Here is a 21,244-nt window from a genome sequence, read left to right as displayed (position 1 = left end):
TGTGACTCGGCCAACGTTGTCTACCTCATACACTGCAGGAAAGGATGTCCCGAAGCATGGTACATTGGCGAGACCATGCAGACGCTGCGACAACGAATGAACGGACATCGCGTGACAATCACCAGGCAGGAATGTTCCCTTCTAGTTGGGGAACACTTCAGCAGTCTAGGACATTCAGCCTCTGATCTCCAGATAAGCGTTCTCCAAGGCGGCCTTCAGGATGCACGACAACGCAGAATCGCCGAGCAGAAATTTATAGCTAAGTTCCGCACGCATGAGTGTGGCCTCAACCGGGATCTGGGATTCATGTTGCATTACATTCATCCCCCACCATCTGGCCTGGGCTTGCGAAATCCTACCAACTGTCCTGGCTTGAGACAATTCACACCTCTTTAACCTGGGGTTACCCCTATCTCTGGATCTGTAACGACTTAATTACCTGTAAATGCTCACATTCTAAGCATTGTCTTGCATCTTTGAGTTTGACTATATATATGCTTCTGGAACATCTATATATGGACCATCATCCCTGTACCAAAAAAAAGTCAAGCAGTGTGCCTTAATGACTATTGTCCAGTGGCTCTGACATCTATCATCATGAAGTGCTTCGAAAGGTTAGTCATGGCACGAATCAACTCCAGCCTCCCAGATTGCCTTGATCCACTACAATTTGCCTACCGCTGCAACAGGTCCACAGCAGACGCCATCTCCATGGCCCTGCACTCTACCCTGGAACACCCAGATAACAAAGACACCTATGTCAGACTCCTATTTATTGACTCCTACAGCTCAGCCTTCAACACCATAATTCCTTCGAAACGCATCTCCACATTCCGTGGCCTTGGCCTCGCCTCCTCCCTTGGCGATTGGATCCTGAACTTTCTAACCCACAGACCACAATCAGTAAAGATAGGCAACAACACCTCCTCCACGATCATCCTCAACACCGGTGCCCCACAAGGCTGTGTCCTCAGCCCCCTACTATACTCCTTATACACCTATGACTGTGTGGCCAAATTCCCCTCCAACTCAATTTTCTAATTTGCTGATGACACCACCGTAGTGGGTCGGATTTCAAACAATGATGAGACAGAGTACAGGAATGAGATAGAGAATCTGGTGAACTGGTGCAACGACAATAATCTCTCCCTCAATGTCAACAAAACGAAGGAGATTATCATCGACTTCAGGAAGCGTAGTGGAGAACATGCCCCTGTCTACATCAAGGGCAGCACGGTAGCATTGTGGATAGCACAATTGCTTCACAGCTCCAGGGTCCCAGGTTCAATTCCGGCTTGGGTCACTGTCTGTGTGGAGTCTGCACATCCTCCCCTTATGTGCGTGGGTTTCCTCCGGGTGCTCCGGTTTCCTCCCACAGTCCAAAGATGTGCAGGTTAGGTGGATTGGCCATGGTAAATTGCCCTTAGTGTCCAAAATTGCCCTTAGTGTTGGGTGGGGTTACTGGGTTATGGGGATAGGGTGGAGGTGTTGACCATGGGTAGGGTGCTCTTTCCAAGAGCCGGTGCAGACTTGATGGGCCAAATGGCCTCCTTCTGCACTGTAAATTCTATGATATTCTATGATTGGGAACGAAGTAGAAAGGGTCGAGAGTTTAAAATTTTTAGGTGTACAGATCACCAACAGCCTGTCTTGGTCCCCCCATGCTGAGAATATAGTTAAGAAATCCCACCAATGACTCTACTTTCTCAGAAGACTGAGGACATTTGGCATGTCAGCTATGACCCTCATCAACCTCTACAGATGCGCCATAGAAAGCATTCTTTCTGGTTGTATCACAGCTTGGTATGGAGCCTGCTCTACCCAAGACTGCAGGAAACTACAAAATATTGTAAATGTAGCCCAGTCCATCACGCAAACCAGCCTCCCATCCATTGACTCTATCTATAATTCCCGCTGCCTCAGAAAGGCAGCCAGCATAATTAAGGATCCCACGCACCCCGGACATACTCTCTACCACCTCCTTCCGTCAGGAAAAAGATACCAAAGTTTGAGTTCATGTACCAACCGAGTCAAGAACAGCTTCTTCCCTGCTGCCATCTTTTGAATGGACCTACCTCGTATTAAGTTGATCTTTTCTCTACACCTTGCTATAACTGTAACATTATATTCTACAGTCTCTCCTTCCTTTCTTATATATGGTATGCATTATTTGTACAGCATGCAAGAAACAACACTTTTCACTGTATACTAATACATGTGAAAATAATAAATCAAATCAAAACATACCTCTTCATTCACCTGAGGAAGGAGCAGTGCTCCAAAAGCTAGTGTTTGAAACAAACCTGTTGGACTTTAACCTGGTGTTGTAAGACTTATTACGAAAAAGAAGAACATATGCTTTCTCACCTTCCTCTGATAGGTTGCATAACATTTCACATTAAATTATTTATCTATTATGTAGCCTAACACAGCAGCAATGAGGTAAATGATCAAGAATGTTTTTTACTTTGTGTATTTCGAGAGGATTGCTGATCAGAACATCACCAGCATAGAACAATCCTCTTGAGGCATTGGTATGTAATCTTTAATACCCAGAGAAAGATACAGATTCTGATGTGTTGAGTAAGCTGGGTCTATGTGGACTGTGTTTGATGCAGTGTCGAGAGAGACAGGCACTTGAAGAGATGCAACACGATTTTATTGAACAACTAATTTTAATACATGCTTAACTGTGGGTTGACACTATGCTGACTTGACTGGAGACCTGAGGCTAACCTGACCAGGCTAACTGACTACCACATGGTGCTTGTTCTAGCTGCTGCTCACAAGCTCTGACTGTCTCAAAGGCTGGATTCCGAGAGAACGGGAAAACTGGTGCCCTCTGGCTTTATAGTGGCCGTGTCCTGTCTGGTGGTTGGCTGCTGTGTTCTGTGTTCAGGGGCCTCACGGTAGCATGGTGGTTAGCATCAATGCTTCACAGCTCCAGGGTCCCAGGTTCGATTCCCGGCTGGGTCACTGTCTGTGTGGAGTCTGCACGTCCTCCCCGTGTGTGCGTGGGTTTCCTCCGGGTGCTCCGGTTTCCTCCCACAGTCCAAAGATGTGCGGGTTAGGTGGATTGGCCATGCTAAAATTGCCCGTAGTGTAAGGTTAATGGGGGGATTGTTGGGTTACGGGTATGTGGGTTTAAGTAGGGTGATCATTGCTCGGCACAACATCGAGGGCCGAAGGGCCTGTTCTGTGCTGTACTGTTCTATGTTCTATGTTCTATGTGTGCTCACTGGTCATCCTGTGTGTCAATCACTGCCTGTCTGCACTCCATCATATACCTGGATGTATATTAAGACATCTACCCCCCCCCCCTTTGTTTTTGGAAAAAATATGAGTATAGGTCAATAAATTATGAATATGTGTACAGAAAGCTGACTATATACAGAATATTCTAACTTATATACTTGGGAAGGTGTCTAGTGCAGATAGAGGGCAGATAACACATGATAAAAAACAATATGTACAGATGTCAAAACGATGAGAGAACAAGGTAATGCGACATTCAGTCTATACATTCAGTCTCTGTGGCGGGCAATGAATTCTGGTTGACCGCCTCAAGGGTGGGTCAGGGGCCGCCTGCACCTGAATGGGCGGAACTGCCTCAAAAGCGGTGGTCGTAGAGGTCGGTAGAATAACTGGCAGATCGGTGGAAGAATGCTTGGTTTGACGTGGATGGTGTCGAGGTCAGACTTTGAAATGAGATTTGCTGAAGCACCGGTGTCCAGCTTGAAACGTATGCGAGCCTTGTTAACCGTAAGGGGAGCACACCACTCGTCGTCCAGCTCAATGCTCAGGATTGGGAGTTGTTCCACCATCGTTGGGAAAGGCAGCGCATGCTTAGTGATGATGCCCACCCGGAATGGGGATTTGAGGCCCTCAGCATTGGGGACTGGCAGACTGTCAGGGTCGGAGTCTGTCACGGGCTGTTCTACTGATCAGATGCTCCTGCACCGTGGCTGGGATCGCTGTGTGCTAGGCAGTGGAGCAGATCTGCAAAGGGCTTCATAGTGGCCAAGCTTGCGACACTGGAGACAGCGTTGAGATTTAGGCGGACATTGCCGCTTTAAATGGGCGTAGCCACAATTGGAACACGTCATGAAGCCGACGTCAGGACGTTCCGTGCGCCACTGCGCATGCGCAATGTGGTCGAACAACGTGCGCACTTGCGCAGGCTGGTAGTCAGTCTCGCCGTCCCCTCGGTCGTGGCGCGCATGCGCTGGAGCCCGGGAAAAGCGCGCAAAATGGCCACTCTCAGCCAGCCTCAGGCCCTGCGTTTGTTTGATGGCCTGTACCTGTTCTGCCTCGTTGGGGTTGAGCTTTGCCGTTTCTGCAGTCTTGATGTGGGAGTACCGGTTGTTAGCGTGCTCATGGAGGACGCCGGTTTCGATCGCGATGGTAAAGGTGAGTTGCTCAAGTTTCAGGAGCTGCTGGCAAACAGAATCAGAGTGGATCCCGAAAACGATCTGATCCCGGACCATGGAATCAGTTGTCAAGTCATAGTTGCATGACTGCGCGAGGATACGGAGATGGGTTAAAAATGACTAAAAAGGTTCATCCTTACCCTGAAGCCTCTGCTGGAAAACATACCGTTCAAAGCTCTCATTGACCTCGATGTCATCGTGGCTGTCGAACTTCAGCAGGACTGTTTTAAACTTCGTCTTGTCTTCACCTTCAGCAAATGTGAGGGAGTTGTTGATGTGGATAGCGTGGTCCCTGGCTGTAGAAAGGAAGAGCGTGATCTTCCTGGCATCCGATGCGGCCTCGAGGTCGGTGGCTTCAAGATAGAGCTGGAACTTCTGTTTGAATATCTTCCAGTTTGCACCGAGGTTGCCGGCGATGCGGAGCTGCGGGGGAGGGCGGATGCTGTCCATGTTACCGGATGGCTGATCGCTGGTCAAGGCAGATTATCTAAAGGTAGGTCTGTCAAACTTCAGCATTACTCACAGGTACTATGATGTGTTGGGTAAGCTGGGTCTATGTGGACTGCGTTTGATGCAGAGTAGAGAGAGCCAGGCTTCCAACACTTGAAGAGATGCAACACGATTTTATTGAACAACTAACTATAATACATGCTTAACTGTGGGTTGACACTATGCTGACTTGACTGGAGAGCTGAGGCTAACCTGCAAGCATCCTTGTTCTGCTTGACAGCTGCAAGGAACTTCAAAGCAGCCAAGTGCTTTCAGTTCCTCTTTTCTAATCCAGTGTTTGGTTGTTTATAAACATTACAGTAGGAGTAAGAGGGGTACTGCAGGTGCATTCAACTCTAAAGGGAAAGATAAATAAGCAAAGCTCCTGTGTCCTATGTAAAAACCATTAAGCTGTCTATAAAAGGCTAGTCAAAGGTACTAGACTGTGAAATTGACAGAAAACAAAGGTCCGCAATGATTTTCAAGGGATTTTGAAGGGCTTGAGCTTTTGAGGAAGGTTCAGAGACTTGAACAAAATGTAGTGTTAGAAGCATAAGGAGAAAGGGAAAGTACATGTGGCTTCCTGGCCTGTATCATCAATTAGCTGTTTGATCTGCTCAGCAGCTGTCAAGCAGAGCAGTTCAAAGTTCAAGGCTGCACCTGCTGTTCTCCTAGACTCCAAGAAGGAATCCCCCCAAATGAAACTGATTTCTCCTGTCAGTTTAAGGGGTCTTCTCATACCTGCAGCTTCTGAGAGAGAGAAATGGGAACCCCATCTGCAGAATGGAGTGCTGCTGCGATTAGGAAGCCTTCCAAGTGTCCAGGGGTCATGGAAATTAAAGTGACCTGGCCACTTCAAGGTTTTCACAGTACACAGACAAGAATGAAGATTTTGATCAGAGAGCTGCCTGAAATCACCACGCCAAGAGTAGTCTTCAAGTTACCCAGGGCTAGAAGGGCAGTCCAGCCATGAAACACACGTTCTGGACGAGAGTCCCAAGGTCCACTCCTTGTCCCCAGCCCGAGGTCACACAACCCCCAGGACCTTTTGGAGAACCTCCCTCTGCAGCCTGGCAGCGGTAGAGGGGCACATGGGTACTGGACTTTTCTCCATGACCCACCCTATCTCCCTGGCGTTCAATAAGACAGGCCCACGCTTGTCAAGACCTGGACCAATCCCGTCCGTTGCAGTTCCTACTGGTGGGGTGACGGCGCATATTCCCAGGAGGCCATTGCGTTCTGCTTTAATCTCGTGAATTAGATTACAATGAATGCAAAATGAGGTGTGATCAGGTTCCCAACCTTTCTGGATGAGATCCTGATCATGCCAACTGGAGAAGGCCAGGAGAATGGGAAGCTGATTTGTGCCCGATGCAAATTCCGGGCGAGATTATCTGATCCTGAGGCTAAGTGTTGACGCCGTCATAAACGCTCAAGGGTGTCAACATGGTCTCAGGAGCAGTGATTCTGACCCCTGCAGGAGGCCCGCACATCACTGGAGCGACCCACGCTGCTCCAGCTGCCGATCCCTGGTGTCAGATTGTCACGGCGGGTCTGCGCATGCGCAGTGGGACCGGCGCCAATGCGCGCATGCGCAGTAGCTCCCTTCTCCGCACCGGCCCCAATGCAACATGGGGTAGGGCTACAGGGGCCGGTGCAGAACAAAAGATGCTCCCAGCCCGAGATGCCGGCCTGCCGATCATCTGGGGTTGGACCCCCCTCCCTCCCCACCAGGCCACCCCCGGATGGATCCACGCTGAGGTCCCACCGGGTAAGAGCAAGTTTGAACGGCGCCGGCGGGACTCGGGTTTTTATGCGTGGCCGCTCGGCCCATCCCAGGCGGGTAATCAAACCTGGGACCCTGGCGCTGTGAAGCCACAGTTCTAGTCACTGTGCTACCATGCTGCCCTATGGATAGCGCAAAGGGGCACATTCCAACTGAAATGGGGATCATGTTGCTTCTGGCACCAATATGGTCCCACCAGCCAGCCCACACAAGGAGTCCAAATTCCTGTGGCAACATTCATGCTGTAGCTCGGAGCTATGAAAGAGACTCCAATTTTCTTTTCATGACATGGATGACCAGGAATTCCTCTGGTTCTTATTGCCTGCCATTGTACTGTCTGCTATTGGTGAATGGAAGGATTTACAATTGATACTCAACGTGTTGTACCACGTAATAAATGCACCTTCCTTAGTCATCAACTCCTGGATGGAAACTGAAATCGGAGCTTCTTGTTCAGAGTCAAGGGGCGCAATTCTCCGCACTCACGACGGTGCGGAGAATAGCGGGGTTCGTAAATTTTTACAGCCACGCTAGTCTGATGCCCTCCCGCTATTCTCCCCCCCCCCCCCCCCCCACGCCCGACTCCCGACACGAATCGCTGCCGCCGTTTTTTTACGGCCAGCAGCGATTCTCAGCTGGCCGATGGGCCGAAGTCCAAGCCCTTTACGGCTGTTTCTACGAACGGCAAACACACCTGGTCTGGCCGTTCGTAAAAACAGCCGTAAAGTCCCGATTTTGAAAACCATGGCACCGATTGGCACGGCAGTACCACGGCCGTGCCAAGGGTGCCATGGGCCCGCGATTGGTGGGCACCGATCGCGGGCAGCGGGTCCGATTCCCGCGCACTCTTTGTCCTTCTGCCGCCCCGCTGTATCACTTCGCAGGGCGGCTGAGGGGCATCCCGGCCCGCGTATGCACGGGTTTCGCTCAAATGCGCGATGACGTCATCCGCGCATGCGCGGGTTGGAGTCTTCCAATCTGCGCATGCGCGGCTGACGTCATGTGACGCGTCAGCCGGTGCAACTCAGCAAGCGGGCTTAACGAAATTCGTTAAGCCCGCGATGCCGGAGTTCACGGCCGCGGCATACTAGCCCCGACCGGGGATCAGAATCGGTTCCCGGTCGGGGAGGGGGAGGCTGGCGTCAAACCCGCCCGGATTTGACGCCAGCCTTACGATTTCTCCCTGTCTGGGAGAATCGCGCCCAAGAACTCTACCCAAGAACATTTGAAGAAACAAAAATAGATTTTATTCCTTAGAGTTTCAAATATCTACCTCAAATATCACGCTACCAGAGGATCTGCAAAGTTTTGTCGTAATACTGGTGAGAGGTTACCTTGTGTTCATGTTCCATCACACACAGTTCCCAGTTTCAGCCAGATTGGTTAAGGCGATGGATAAGTGGAATTCCTCCTCTATTCCCCCAGGGAAGAAGTGAATAAAATGTTGATGGATTGTCATTTCAGAGCTTTGTTTGCATTAATTCTGACAGTTGGTACATGGTGATATTTAACTCTTTTGTTAAAGTGTCGCAAATCTGAAATGCCAACTCTGTTTCTCCTTTCACAGATGCTGCCAGACCTGCTGAGTCTTTCTAGCATCTTCTGTTTTTATTTCCAGATCTCCAGCATCTCGAGGAGAAAGTTGCCTGCTTGATTGACGCATCCACTCCTTCCACCACCAGTGCACAGTGGCAGCAGTGTGGACTCCTTTCAAGATGTACTTTGGCAATTCACCAAAGGTTCTTTTGACAGTCCCTTCCAATGCAGTGACCCCCTATGGATTGGGTGAATAAGGGGAGTAGACACATGGGAACACCGCTCCCTGCAGATTTCTCCTCTAAGTCACACATCATCCTGACCTGGAAATATATTGGCGTTCCTTTATCCTGGCTGGTTGCTGTGGATATGGCCTGCCAGAGTAGGTAAGAGTGGCAGATTTAATTCCCTAAATTACAACAATTATTACAATCGACAAAGGTTTCATGGTCATCATTAGACTTTTGATTACAGATTTTTTGTTATTGAATTCAAATTTCACCATCTTGAGTGGTGAGATTTGAGCCTTGGTAACCAGATCTTGGACTGGGACTTGGGATTACCACAGTGCCATGACCTCTCCTATTAAGTACAGAGTGTACCATATTATATCTAATACTGAAGTACACGACCATGATCACTCTAAAATCATGACACTCCCTCCGTAACAGCACTGTAGGTGTAACTGCATCACAGTTCAAGATGATGGCTCACCACTACCTTCTCAAGGGAAATTTTAGGGATGAATAACAATCGATGGTCTTGCCAGTGAAGCGCCCATGGACAAATGTCTTTAAAAATCTAATTGAGCATCACAGAATAACAATCAAAATCTGTTCTGCCAAATTCTGAGTAAATAAAATTCTGTCCAATATTACAACATTTGCAGTGTCATAAATTGAAAGACTTTCCAATGTATAGAATAAAGGGCATGTGATGTGGGACCTAGTAAAAAAGTCATGCATTCCAAATTAACTTGCCAATGCTTCAAATTTCAGGACTACCAGCCACTGAATTTATCTAACGATTCCTTCTGGTAAAGGTTCATATCAAGAGAGATCGCCAAGCTGCCACATTTGCCCCACATTATGCACCTACCTCAATTCAGTTCTCTCCTACATTACAATAATGACTAAACCTCCAGGGTACTTTAAAGGCTCTCTGAGGTCATCAAAGGCAGTATATGCGTGCAGCTCTTTCTAATGGAGCAGTTTTGTCTGGTGCATCCTCTCCTCTCCCTTAGGATGAAGTAATATTTGTTGAAGTAAGAAAGGGAAAATGGAACGACTTTGCCTTAACATCTTATGACATTTCTGTAAGGATATCAGGTGTTGTTTTTTTTTTGAAGACTCCTGAAATTTGAAGGGAGAAAGTTATCAATGACTGACAAAATCCATCAGAATAAAAACATTGAAAAATGACAGGCATGGAGAACAAATGTCGTCCTTGCCATTCCAGGCTTTGTAAACAGTTCAGAAAGATTAATTGAGTTTTTCAACCCCTTTGTGGAGAAAACACAGTCCTGCTATTGCACTTCCCACTGAAGACTGTGGTGATTTTTCATCACTTGTAAACAGTGAGCTAAAGTTAATGTTTATCTTTGCAACTGTGTGATCCCAGTGCTGACTCCTGCTTGCTGCGTGCTGGGATTTGTGACTTGATATTTAGATTTACTGATGTTCAAGACTTTGAAGTTCTTGCGATCAAGAGGTGTCAATATAGCTTCTGCACTAAACAGATACAGAGTTAGTTGTATTAAACATGTATTAAACTGGAAGGAATGGATGGGACAAATTGGAAGCTGCATTTGATTTAGGCTCCTCTGGTAGATCAGTAAACTAAAAGCTTCAGTCGGTGTGTTGCAGCGGTGTGTTCTAACCAGGAAGATTCTCTCCATTAACCCTATGTTAGTTGATCAGAGTCAGTGTTAAGACTATTATTCAAGCTCCAGATGGGAAAATTCTCCAGGGTTTCTGCTCCTGGCCTTGCAGATAAGGAAATATATGAGCACCTCAGGAGTAGTAACTGCTCTGCTTGTTATGTGTAGCAGTTCCATAAATATATCCGTGAAGGTTCCTTCTGTTTGGTATTCCTCACAAAACATTATGGGTGTGATTTAACTGCCGCGTCAGCTTGAGCAAGAGTGCGAGGCAGCTGTTAAATCGCGGAGAGGCCAAAATCAGGAACCGCGTCAGACGCTGATCGGTTTGCGATCTAACCGGCCCGCTCCCGTTGACGAGAACCGAATTCTGCAACAGCACGGTGAGAAACCAATAATCACCAATTAAAGCCAATCTCCATACAATTAACGGGAACAACCGCCTATCTGACAGCCTCTCTTGATCTATCCACCTCCCCAGCAAGTGGTCACGCAGGCGGCGATAAGTGCTCCTTTATTAAAATGTGAACCCGGCACAATGGCTGCTGTGGGGATTGGAGGAGGTGAGTAGCCATCTTCAACTTCAGACAGTCAGGTGGGGGGGGAGGGGGTGGGGGGGGGAGGGGGGGGGGGTGGACCCCAATGGGAGGAACAGCTTTGGTCGGGGGTGGGGTTGGCCGCCATCAGTGGGGGGGGGGGGGGGGGGGGTTCGCCCCTTGGCTGAAGCGGTGGGTGTCTCAGCTCCCGCAGGACTGCTATGCAACCCCCTTGACCATGTGTAACCATAACAGGGCATCACCGGCTGCTGCTCGTCTGGCCCAACGATCACCCATAACCCCCATTGACCGTGGCGGCCTCTGGCTGCGCAGCTGAAGCCGATTGCTAATGCTAGTGCATTGGCAATTATAGGGATATGAGCGCTTCACTGCCCCCAAGTGGTTGCGGGTTGTGTGTGCTCTGAACTCCTTGCTTTTGCTGCAGAACTGCTTTAAGAGTTAGGGCGCGGTTCTCCGGAAAGATTTCTACGTGTTGTAGCGAGCGGGAAATGGGCAGTTTCCCGGCGCTCATCCCAGCAAGACAGGCAACGTTATTCAACGTTAATTGGTCCACTTAATGAGACCTCACGGGCTTCTTACTGCAAATGAAGGCTCGCCAGCTGATTCGCCGGCACTGCGCCCGCCACCCCCCCCCCCCCCCCCCCCCCCCCCGGGCTAACAAGGTTGAGCAGCACTTAAATTGCACTTGCTCCCCCGCACATGCGGGAGATGTTCACAGACTCGCTAGCTAGGGGCACGTTGCCACCCACGTTAGCACAGGCCTCAATCTCGCTGATACCTAAGAAAGACAAAGACCCAACGGAATGTGGGTCATACAGACCCATATCTCTGCTGAATGCAGACGCCAAAATACTGGCCAAAATCCTAGCCAAAAGGCTAGAAGACTGTGTACCTGAGGTGGTCACAGAGGACCAGACGGGCTTTGTCAAAGGTAGACAGCTGACCGCGAACATCAGGCGCCTGCTGAACGTGATAATGACCCCCTCCGGGGAGAGAACACAAGAGGTGATCGTCTCCCTGGACGCAGAAAAGGCCTTCGACAGAGTCGAATGGATATACCTCATAGAGGTACTGGAGCGGTTCGGGCTTGGAACAGGGTTCACCGCTTGGGTAAAGCTCCTGTACAACGCTCCCATGGCGAGTGTACAGACCAACAATACCAACTCCCAATACTTCCAGCTGCACAGGGGCACCAGACAAGGATGCCCACTGTCCCCGCTGCTGTTCGCACTAGCAATCGAACCGCTAGCAATCGCGCTCAGGGCAGCAAAAAATTGGAGGGGGATCCGAAGGGGAGGTAGAGAGCACAGAGTCTCACTCTATGCGGATGATCTGCTCCTCTATATCTCGGACCCACAAAGCAGCATGGACGGAATCATCGCGCTCCTGAAAGAGTTTGGAGCCTTCTCGGGCTACAAACTCAACATGAGCAAAAGTGAGATCTTCCCATTACACCCGCAAGGGGGGGGGGGGGGGGCAGCACTAAAGGGGCTGCCGTTCAAACAAGCCCGACATAAATTCCGCTACCTGGGGATCCAAATAGCCCATGACTGGAAAGGGATCCACAAATGGAACCTCACCAGCCTGACGGAGGAAGTTAAAAAGGACCTGCAAAGATGGAACACACTCCCGCTCTCCCTCGCGGGGAGAGTTCAGACGATCAAAATGAACGTACTGCCCAGGTTCCTCTTCCTGTTTAGATCCATTCCGATCTACATCCCCAAGGCCTTTTTCAAAGCGCTGGACAAACTCATCATGGCGTTCGTATGGGGGGGTAAAAATGCTAGGATCCCAAAGAAGGTCTTACAAAAAACAAAAACCAGGGGAGGGTTAGCCCTCCCGAATCTACAATTCTACCACTGGGCAGCAACAGCCGAGCGAGTAAGGGGATGGATCCAGGAGCCAGAAGCTGAGTGGGTGCGTGCGGAGGAGGCCTCCTGCATGGGAACCTCCCTCCGGGCCCTCGCCACGACAGCACTCCCATCCCCACCCAAAAAACACTCCAGCAGCCCAGTGGTGACAGCCACCCTCCAATCCTGGAACCAACTGCGGCAGCAACTTGGCCTGACCAAAATGTCGAACAGGGCTCCCGTCTGCAACAACCATAGGTTCAAACCAGCACTGACCGACGCCACCTTCAAAAGGTGGAGGCAGGACGGGGGGACACTGACAGTCAGGGACCTATACACGGACGACAGGATCGCAACACTGGACGAACTGACAGAGAAATTTCAGCTAGCTGGGGGGAACGAGCTACGGTACCTGCAGCTCAAAAACTTCCTACGAAAGGAGACAAGGACGTACCCACAACCGCCACGACAGACACTACTGGAAGACCTACTGGACGCAAGTATCCTAGAGAAAGGGAACTGTAGTGACATGTATGACCGACTGGTAGATAGGGACGACACCGTACTGGACGCAACAAGGAGGAAATGGGAGGACGACCTGGGGATGGAGATCGGGTGGGGACTCTGGAGCGAAGCACTGCATAGGGTCAACTCCACCTCCACGTGCGCAAGGCTCAGCCTGACGCAACTAAAAGTGGTACATAGAGCCCACTTAACAAGAACCCGTATGAGTAGGTTCTTCCCGGAGGTGGAAGACAGATGTGAACGGTGCCAAAGAGGCCCGGCCAACCACGCCCACATGTTCTGGTCTTGCCCCAGACTCGTGGAGTACTGGACAGCCTTCTTCGAGGTAATGTCCAAAGTGGTGGGAGTGAGGGTGGAGCCATGCCCGATAGTGGCGGTCTTCGGGGTTTCAGAACAGCCAGATCTATTCCTGGGGAGGAGGGCGGATGCCCTTGCCTTTGCCTCCCTGATCGCCCGCCGTAGAATCCTGTTTGGCTGGCGGTCAGCAGCACCGCCCAGAGCTGCGGACTGGCTGTCCGACCTCTCGGAATCTCTCCAAATGGAGAAAATCAAATTTGCCATCCGAGGGTCGGACGACGGCTTCCACAGAACGTGGGAGCCATTCATGCAACTGTTCCGGGACCTATTTGTGGCCAATGTACAAGAGGAAGAATAGTCGGGGGAAGGTAGCGGGAGGGGGGGTGGGGGGCTACAGGTTCGTTACGGGGGTTCGATGGCTAGCTAAGGCCCAAAACCAAGCTAAATAAACATGTTGAGGGGGGGGGGGGGGGGGGGGGGGGCGCAGTTACTACTACGAAGATGCTTACCTGTAAATATGTATGTTAATTTTTGCGTGTTTGTTTTTGTTTGTTTTTTTTTTTGTTTCTCTCTCCTAACAATTTGTAATTTGTTCAATATAAAATACGAAAACTGAATAAAAACATTTATAAAAAAAAAAAAATTGCACTTGCTCAGCCAACCTGAGCGAGCTTACAACAGTGGCACCAAGCCCTACGATTCAGGAACGCTGACCTGGGAAGTAAAGGAGAGATGTCCAGTTCCCCCGAGGATCAAGAAGGGTCAGCGATAGGGCAGCCAGTGCTGCCTGGGATGGCGTGGCAGCGGCAGTGAGCTAGGGGAGCGAAGTAAACGGCAATGGGGAGACCACCGAATTCCTAAGAAAGATTTTTATTCAGCATTACAGCAGTATTTACACATGACCCAGTTACACATCTCAGGATCCTCACTCCTTCCTGTCAGCTGCTATACTAGTGCTAGTTAACTCACAGCCCAATCAGCACTAGGCAACAATCATCCCTAGCTGGGCAAGTCCCATTCTGGGTTATAACAGGGAGTGTGACCAGCAGGACCGACCACCAGTGCAGGAAGAAGGTCAATGACCTACACTAGGCAGCACTAGTGAGTAGACACCATGCACCGCCCTCCCCACCCCACCGAGACCTCTCCCCCATTATGGGAGCATCTACCCCCCCTTCAACACCCTCCCCCCACCCTTCCTCAACCCCTCCTCCCTTCAACCCTCAATCCCTCCTTCACACCTCCCTTCCCACCACTGTGAACCACTGTGGCTAACGATGCCCCCAATGCCCCCTCCGTGTCTCCTTAGGAAAAGATCTCCCACAATAACCGGGAGAGGGCCCAGACTGTCTGTGGAGTGCTGGACATCAGGATTCTCACACCCTTCCAGGAACTGGCCCTGGAGGTGACTGGTGTGGCCGAGGACAGGGCGGTCAGCAATGAAAAGATTAGTGGGTGCTGCCGAGGTGAGGAACCAGCGGGCCTCACCCAGAGGACCTGTCAAATGTGAGTTATTATTGTCTTACTGACTGACCCATCCCTCCCACTGACCACATGTCCATTCTCCCACAGGTCCGCGGGCCGATGGCTCGGCCCATCCCAGGCGGCACCCTATCCAGCCTCCCAAGAGGAGGGCTCTGAGGATGCCACCTTGGAGACATCCCAGAGGCTACGGGGCCAGGAGATGTCGGCGGCAATGCGTGGCACCGAGGCCAACACTGCTAGGGTGGCGACTGCAGTGGAGAGCCTGGTGCACGACATCGGCACCATTAGTGAAGGTGCCCAAGGCGTTGCACAGTCGGTGGACATGGGCGAGGGTCTTGTCAGAATGTCTGCCTCACTGGGGGATGTCTCCCAGTACCAGGCTGACATTGATGAGTTTCTGCAGGACAAGTCTCACTGTTGGAGGGGCTGCGGCGCTTGTCCCAGTCGCAGGTGGGCAATGGCGAGGTGCTACAGAGCATGGCCCAATCACTGAGGAACATCTCTGAGGGCGTCGACACGATGGGGTGGACCATGGGGAACCGCCAGGGCTGGAGAGCCAGATGATGTAGGGGCAGCCAGGGCTCGAACCAGCTGCCCTTCATCTCAAGGTGAACCCCGGAGCGCTATGGACACCAAGCGAGAGGAGGGGGTCACTGAGTGCCAACCCGGACCCGTCCCATGGAGTGGCGACAGTGGCCACCTGCTCCCCTGAGTTCCACTGCTCTGATAAGGTCACGTCTCGCAGACATCACATGGGACAGGGCTGCAAGGATGTGCATGTGCTGCCAACAAGTGAACCAGAGTCCTCTGGCCTCAGAGCCTCCAGAGGACACACACCATGGCATCTAATGCCACGGGGCAAGATAAACAGCTAGCTGCCTCCACATCAGATGTGCATCCTGGGAATACACCTCGACGTGGTGGTATATCTAGGAGGATCACTGAGGGCACCAGGGTAGGGGATTGGGGGATTGTTAGGGGGCGGTGGGGGAGAGGTCAGCACCATCGGGAGGGTGGGGCATTCTCAAACACAATAAACACTTTTGGTAAAAAACAGTAAGATGCCCCTGTCACCTTCCTCTGCAATGCAGGTCGACCCCCGAATCGTTGGCCCATCTCTCCAGGGGTCTCCCCCTCCCTGTGGCTGGCACCCACCCTCCGCCGTGGACATGTCCCTGGAGCTGTGTCCCATCCCCGGGGTGTTCGGATGTTGGGTGCTGCGTGTGAGGTGTTACCTCCCTCAGTGTTCAAGCACAGTGTCCAGGCATCAAGGTGTGATTGGGATGCTAGGCAATGGCTCCCACATGCTACATGGCTCACTCAACTACAGGAATCAACTTGGGTTGTGTGAAGTGCTCACTTAACCATGATTGCCAATTCTCCACAAGCTATAGCCTTCAGCCTCACAGCCAGAGGCCTTGTCAGTTGGTGGGGTTCTGCATGGTCAGTGGGGCAGACAGGCAGGGCTAAGGGTTGCCCAGGAATGGATACACATGATCCAGGGGTCGGCATGGTGGTGCTGCGAGCCGTTGTCCCCCAGCACTTCCTTCCACCACCTCCCATGATGGCCCACCACTGCAGACGGTCCCCCACCCCCAGCCGAGGTTCCCCCACCCAGCACTGGGGTGGCAAGCCCAGCACCCCCAGGCTCTTTGCATGTGAGCAAGATGGCTACTCACCTCCTCGACTCCCCGCAGAAGCCCCTCCGCCAGGTTCACGTTTTTCAAAAGGAGTACATGTTTTTCAAAAGGAGTACTAATCGGCGCCAGCATGACCACTAGCTGAGGAGGCTGTTGAATGACAGGAGGCGATTGGATTTGGGATGGCTCTTGTTAATTGTATGGAAATGGGGCTGAAGTGCTGATAATTGGTTTCTCGCCATACTACAGCGAGATCCCGATTTCGTCTGCAGGAATGGACCAGTTGCATCTCAAACTGTTTGGCACCTAGTGCAGTTCTCATTTTTGGGCCTATCCCGCTATTCACTGGCCTCAGTTCGCTTGAGTGAGAGTGTAACGAGGCTGAACAATCGCATCCCTAGTGTTTTGTTTGCTGCCTTTTCTGCTTCTGAAGCCTGGAATGAGGCAAAGGGAAGTTGTGAACAAGCCTATTACCAATCTGAAGAAGGGGAACTGGTGCTTTTTCTTCCTCTGCTGTGCTTTGAGTTGGTGTGGCTTTCAGGTAATGACTGTTTCTGTTTTGCTGGAAGCTGGAAGCTGCCAGAGGGGGAGAGAGCGGAGGAAAGCTGCTTGCTGCTGCAATGCCTGGGGCTGTGTTTCTGCTTCTTTCACCTGGAGTGAGGCAAGGGGAGGATTTGGCTGGCTTGCTACCAGGTTGAAGGTGGAGGAGGGTTTCCTCTTGCAGTTTGTTGATAGCTTCATTGAAACATTATGTTTATTGACTTTTGACTGTTTATTGACTTATGTTTGGAACTGTATGTCACTTGTTAATGCCCCCTCTTTCCTGTGGCCTGGTCTTAGGACTGCGTGGTATTGGGAGACCAGATGCCCATACTGCAGGCGAGGAGGGGCGGCGGCCTGATTTGACTGAACAACTTGATAGTTTGATCGGGATGCGTTCGTGGACTACTGGTGAGTTTTTGTGTTAGTGTTTATCTACTGCTCCCGGTTTGGGAGCCATGCCGATTGCTGGTGTTTTGATTTTCCTTTTGTCCTGATGTTGGTTGCTGTTTAACTGGTGGGGAATTGCATGCTTGATATTGAGTTATTGTTGTTTATTGTTTCTCGCTGTGTGCCCGTCAGTTGCAGCCCCTCCTGCTTCTGCGGCCTGGAATTTGGCAAGCTACCCATGCTAGTGAAGGGGAGGGGTCTCTCTCTCTCTGTCTGCTGCCTTGCTCCATACCACCATTGGGCGCCTTCCACTGATGTGGGCCTGCTGGGGGGGAGGGGAGGGGTGGGGGAGAGTGAGTGCTGGTTGGCGTGCTGATGGCTTTGTTTTCTTGCTGATTGTTTATTGGTTTTGTTCATGGTATAAAGTTGTTATTTTTATTGTACTGTTCCCTGTTTTGTGGTTTCTGTGTTTGCTGTGTTTTGCTTTGACTTTTGTACAATGACACTGTTCTTAGACGGAACTGTGCCCTCTCTTGGGAGGGGAGATGTGTTTTCTTTCTCTCTTCCGCCATGCCCTGTGTCATTGTGTCCTTTTTCAGGGGACTATGATGCTCGTTCTCACACATGTACACAGTTACAGGCATGTACATGCAGGCATTCACTGATACACTCCTTCACACTCTCGCCGACATGCACGCACTGCTTTCTATGTGCATCCTTTCCTATATACGTATTTAGCGCCTTTCTCCTGATGTGGGACTGCTGCTGGGGTGGGAGGGAGGGCTTTTGTATTGTCGGTTGTTTACTGTTTGATATCTGGAGGCCGTGTGTTTGTTAACCAATGCCCCTTTTGTTGGCATTCTTGAATCCGGAAAGGAGTGTTCACTCGTTCTTCCACCTGCCTTGCAGCTGGGAGTTCCAGGAAGGGGGAGAGTGCAAGAGTTGGCTCAGATGCGGGTGGCTTTGTTGCCCTATTGGTTGTTTAGTCTTTGATGTCTCTGGTTGTCTTGTTTGTTGTGCTTTTACTTCTATGGCCTGGGGCAAGGAAAGGGAGGGATGACCTACTACCAGTGCAGGAGAGGGGGAGGGTGTGTTCTCTCACTCTGCCACCCCACTCTGTGACTGTAGGGTGTGGGAGGGAGAGGTTTTGTATTGTCGCTTGTTTATTGTTTGATGTCTGGATGCCGTGTGTTTGTCAGCCATAGCCCCTTTTGTTTGCACTCTGGAATCCGAAAAAGAGTGTTTACTCATTCTTCCACCCTGTCTTGCGGCTGGGAGCTGTGGGAAGGGGAGAGAGTGCAAGTTGGCTCGGGTGCAGGTGGCTTTATTACACTCTTGAGTGTTTATCGTTTGATGTCTAGAGGCCGTGTGTTTGTTAGCCGCAGCCCCTTTTGCCTGCGGTCTAGAATCCAAAAAGAGGCACTCACTCACCCTTCCACCATGTCCTGTGACTGGGAACTGTATGTGGGAGAGAGAGCGTGAGTTGGCTCAGTTGCTGGTAACTTCGCTGTACTGTTGCTTGTTTCACGTTTGGATGGTGTGTGTTTGTTAGCTGGAGCCCCTTTTGTCTGTGGCGGGAGTCCGGAAAGGGGTGTTCTCTCTCTCATCCACCATGCTCTGCGTCAGTGTGACTTTCTGGCTGGTCTGCTGCGAGGAGCTGCAGGAGGGGGAGGGAGCGGTGGGATTATTCGGATGCTGGTAGATTCTTTGTACTGTTGTTTGGTTCTTGTTTAATGTGTATTTGTTTTCTTTGTGTAACTACACTGTTATGGTTTTACGTTTGTACCGATGTTTTATAGTGCATGGGTGCCTGTGTGTATAGCACAGTGCTCTTTCCTTGTAGTTTCATGGTTATTGTTATACGTCGACTATTATTGAACTCAAATATACCCCAAGTGGATTCCCGTGGGTGGACATGCCACATTGCAGGAGGGGGTTATCGCTCAGCATCCCAATCTGACCATGAGGCCTGGACACTTTCCCTGAACACCAGAGGCTTCAACACCACAGAAGCAGCAGCCAACATCCAACCACCCAAGAGCTGGGCCTCAGCACCAGGGACACTCCCTCGCCCAGAAGGTGGGTGTGTGAACCAGGGAGGGAACCAGAGCCTGATCCAGATAATGGTACAAGCGAGTGTCTGGGGTACAGGGTCTGGGTCCGGTGCCCAGCACCCCTCGCGGAGTTTGGGGGTGCATGTGAAGGGCGGACAGGATGGCACCCTGAGGGATTGGCAGGGGATGTGACTGGGGGAGGAGTGGAGCCATGGGGAACCTTACGGTACTGGGCTGGAAGCCATAGCTGATTGTCTGTCTCACACCATCTTCAAGTCAATACAGATATTACACAATATGGATGACATCTTGGACCCAGCGGAAGCTGCCATCGCGGTGCTGGTGGCACCGGTGCTGCTGGTGACAGACGCCGGAGAAGGCAGCTGCAGCAGAGGCTCATGGTGGCGGTCCATGTACCGGGCCCCATCCCATACTCTGAGAATCCGGCTGCCCATCAGGCCAGGGTGGGTCCCAGAGGGGGAGGCCAGCGACTGCACAAGGTGTACAGGAGCCACTGGTCATTCCAACAGATGATGGGCAGCGTGTGTTGCAGAAGGCTCTGCCTCAACAAGGGGATGGTGCGGCGACTTGGCACCACATGGAGGAGGAGGATACCCACACCCGGTGACCATCAAGGTCATCGCAATCCTGAACTTGTACACCTCAGGATCATTCCAGGGCTCGAGTGGGACTTGTGCGGCATTTCACAAACTACAGCCGTAAGTGCATCCAAAGTCATGGATGCCCTGTTAGCGCGGGTGGCTAACTATATAAACTTTGACCTGGACCAAGCCCAACAGGATGCCCGGGCAGCAGGATTTTCCGCCAGCGCCGGGATGTCCCCATCTCTTGCACGCACCGGGACAACAGGGAGTGCCCGACATCAACAGGAATGGGTTCCACTCCCTGAACATCTAACTTATGTGTGACCACCACCTCAAAATCATGCACATGTGTGCATGCTTCCCTGGGATTGTCCTCAACAGCTATATCCTGGGGCAGTCCGAGATCCCTAGCCTCTTTGAAGGGCAACTCAGGATGTCCGAATGGTTCTTGCGGGACATGTGATACCCGTTTAGGACCTGGCAAATGATGCTGGTACGGAGGCCGATGACCGATGCGGAGACTAGCTATAATGAGGCCTATGTGCCAGGCTGTCATTAAGCTGTGCATCGGACTGCTTAAATTACAGTTCCGATGACTTCCGGTGGCGGCTATGAAGGAGTAAGTCGCACATTTGGTGGCTCCCGCTCTGGTCGGACTTTAGGACCTTTTCCCCCGATTTTCTACCAGACATGAATTGTAAAAATGATGACAGAGGCAATTGTGTACTGAATTCCCACATCGGTGCATGGAGAGAAGTGCTTGTAAAGGCAGAAACAGAAAGACAGAGAAGGCTTGGGCTGAAGCTGCAGCGGGAGACAGCATGGCAGAGGACTGGACCTCTGGTTTGTCGACCCAGCGGTCAACGGAGCAGCTGATGCAAGTTATTCAGGAAGGCTTTGCTAAGCAGAAACGGGACTGCTTGGACTCGATAAAAGAATCAATTGAGCGGCTGGAGCTTGGATTGGACACCCAAGATTGGGCGATCCAGAAAGTAGAGAAGGCGCTGGCTGACCAGGAGGAACATCAAACTACGGTGGAGTTGGAGGTGGGGATGCTGAGAGACCAACAGAAAAATCTCCTGGAGAAGGTGGAGGACCTAGAGAATAGGTCCCGCCAGCAGAAGTTGAGAATTGTTGGGCTCCCAGAGGGGTCCGAAGGAGTGGACGCTGGAGCATACATA

The 21,244-nt window shown here is 51.1% G+C and overlaps 1 long non-coding RNA gene across 1 annotated transcript in view; it reads left to right on the top strand.

Annotated features, from left to right (window-relative positions):
• Positions 1-21,244, top strand: part of LOC119965651 — a 41,982-nt gene that overhangs the window by 12,801 nt on the left and 7,937 nt on the right. The window contains exons 2-3 of the long non-coding RNA XR_005460594.1: positions 8,324-8,627; positions 17,315-17,425. This is a non-coding gene — a long non-coding RNA (uncharacterized LOC119965651). The remainder of the gene's footprint in view (positions 1-8,323; positions 8,628-17,314; positions 17,426-21,244) is intronic.

Source organism: Scyliorhinus canicula, chromosome 5 (genome assembly GCF_902713615.1).
Source record: "Scyliorhinus canicula chromosome 5, sScyCan1.1, whole genome shotgun sequence".
In the NCBI taxonomy this organism is placed as follows: Eukaryota; Metazoa; Chordata; class Chondrichthyes; order Carcharhiniformes; family Scyliorhinidae; genus Scyliorhinus; species Scyliorhinus canicula.
This window is presented reverse-complemented; position numbering and strand designations above follow the sequence as displayed.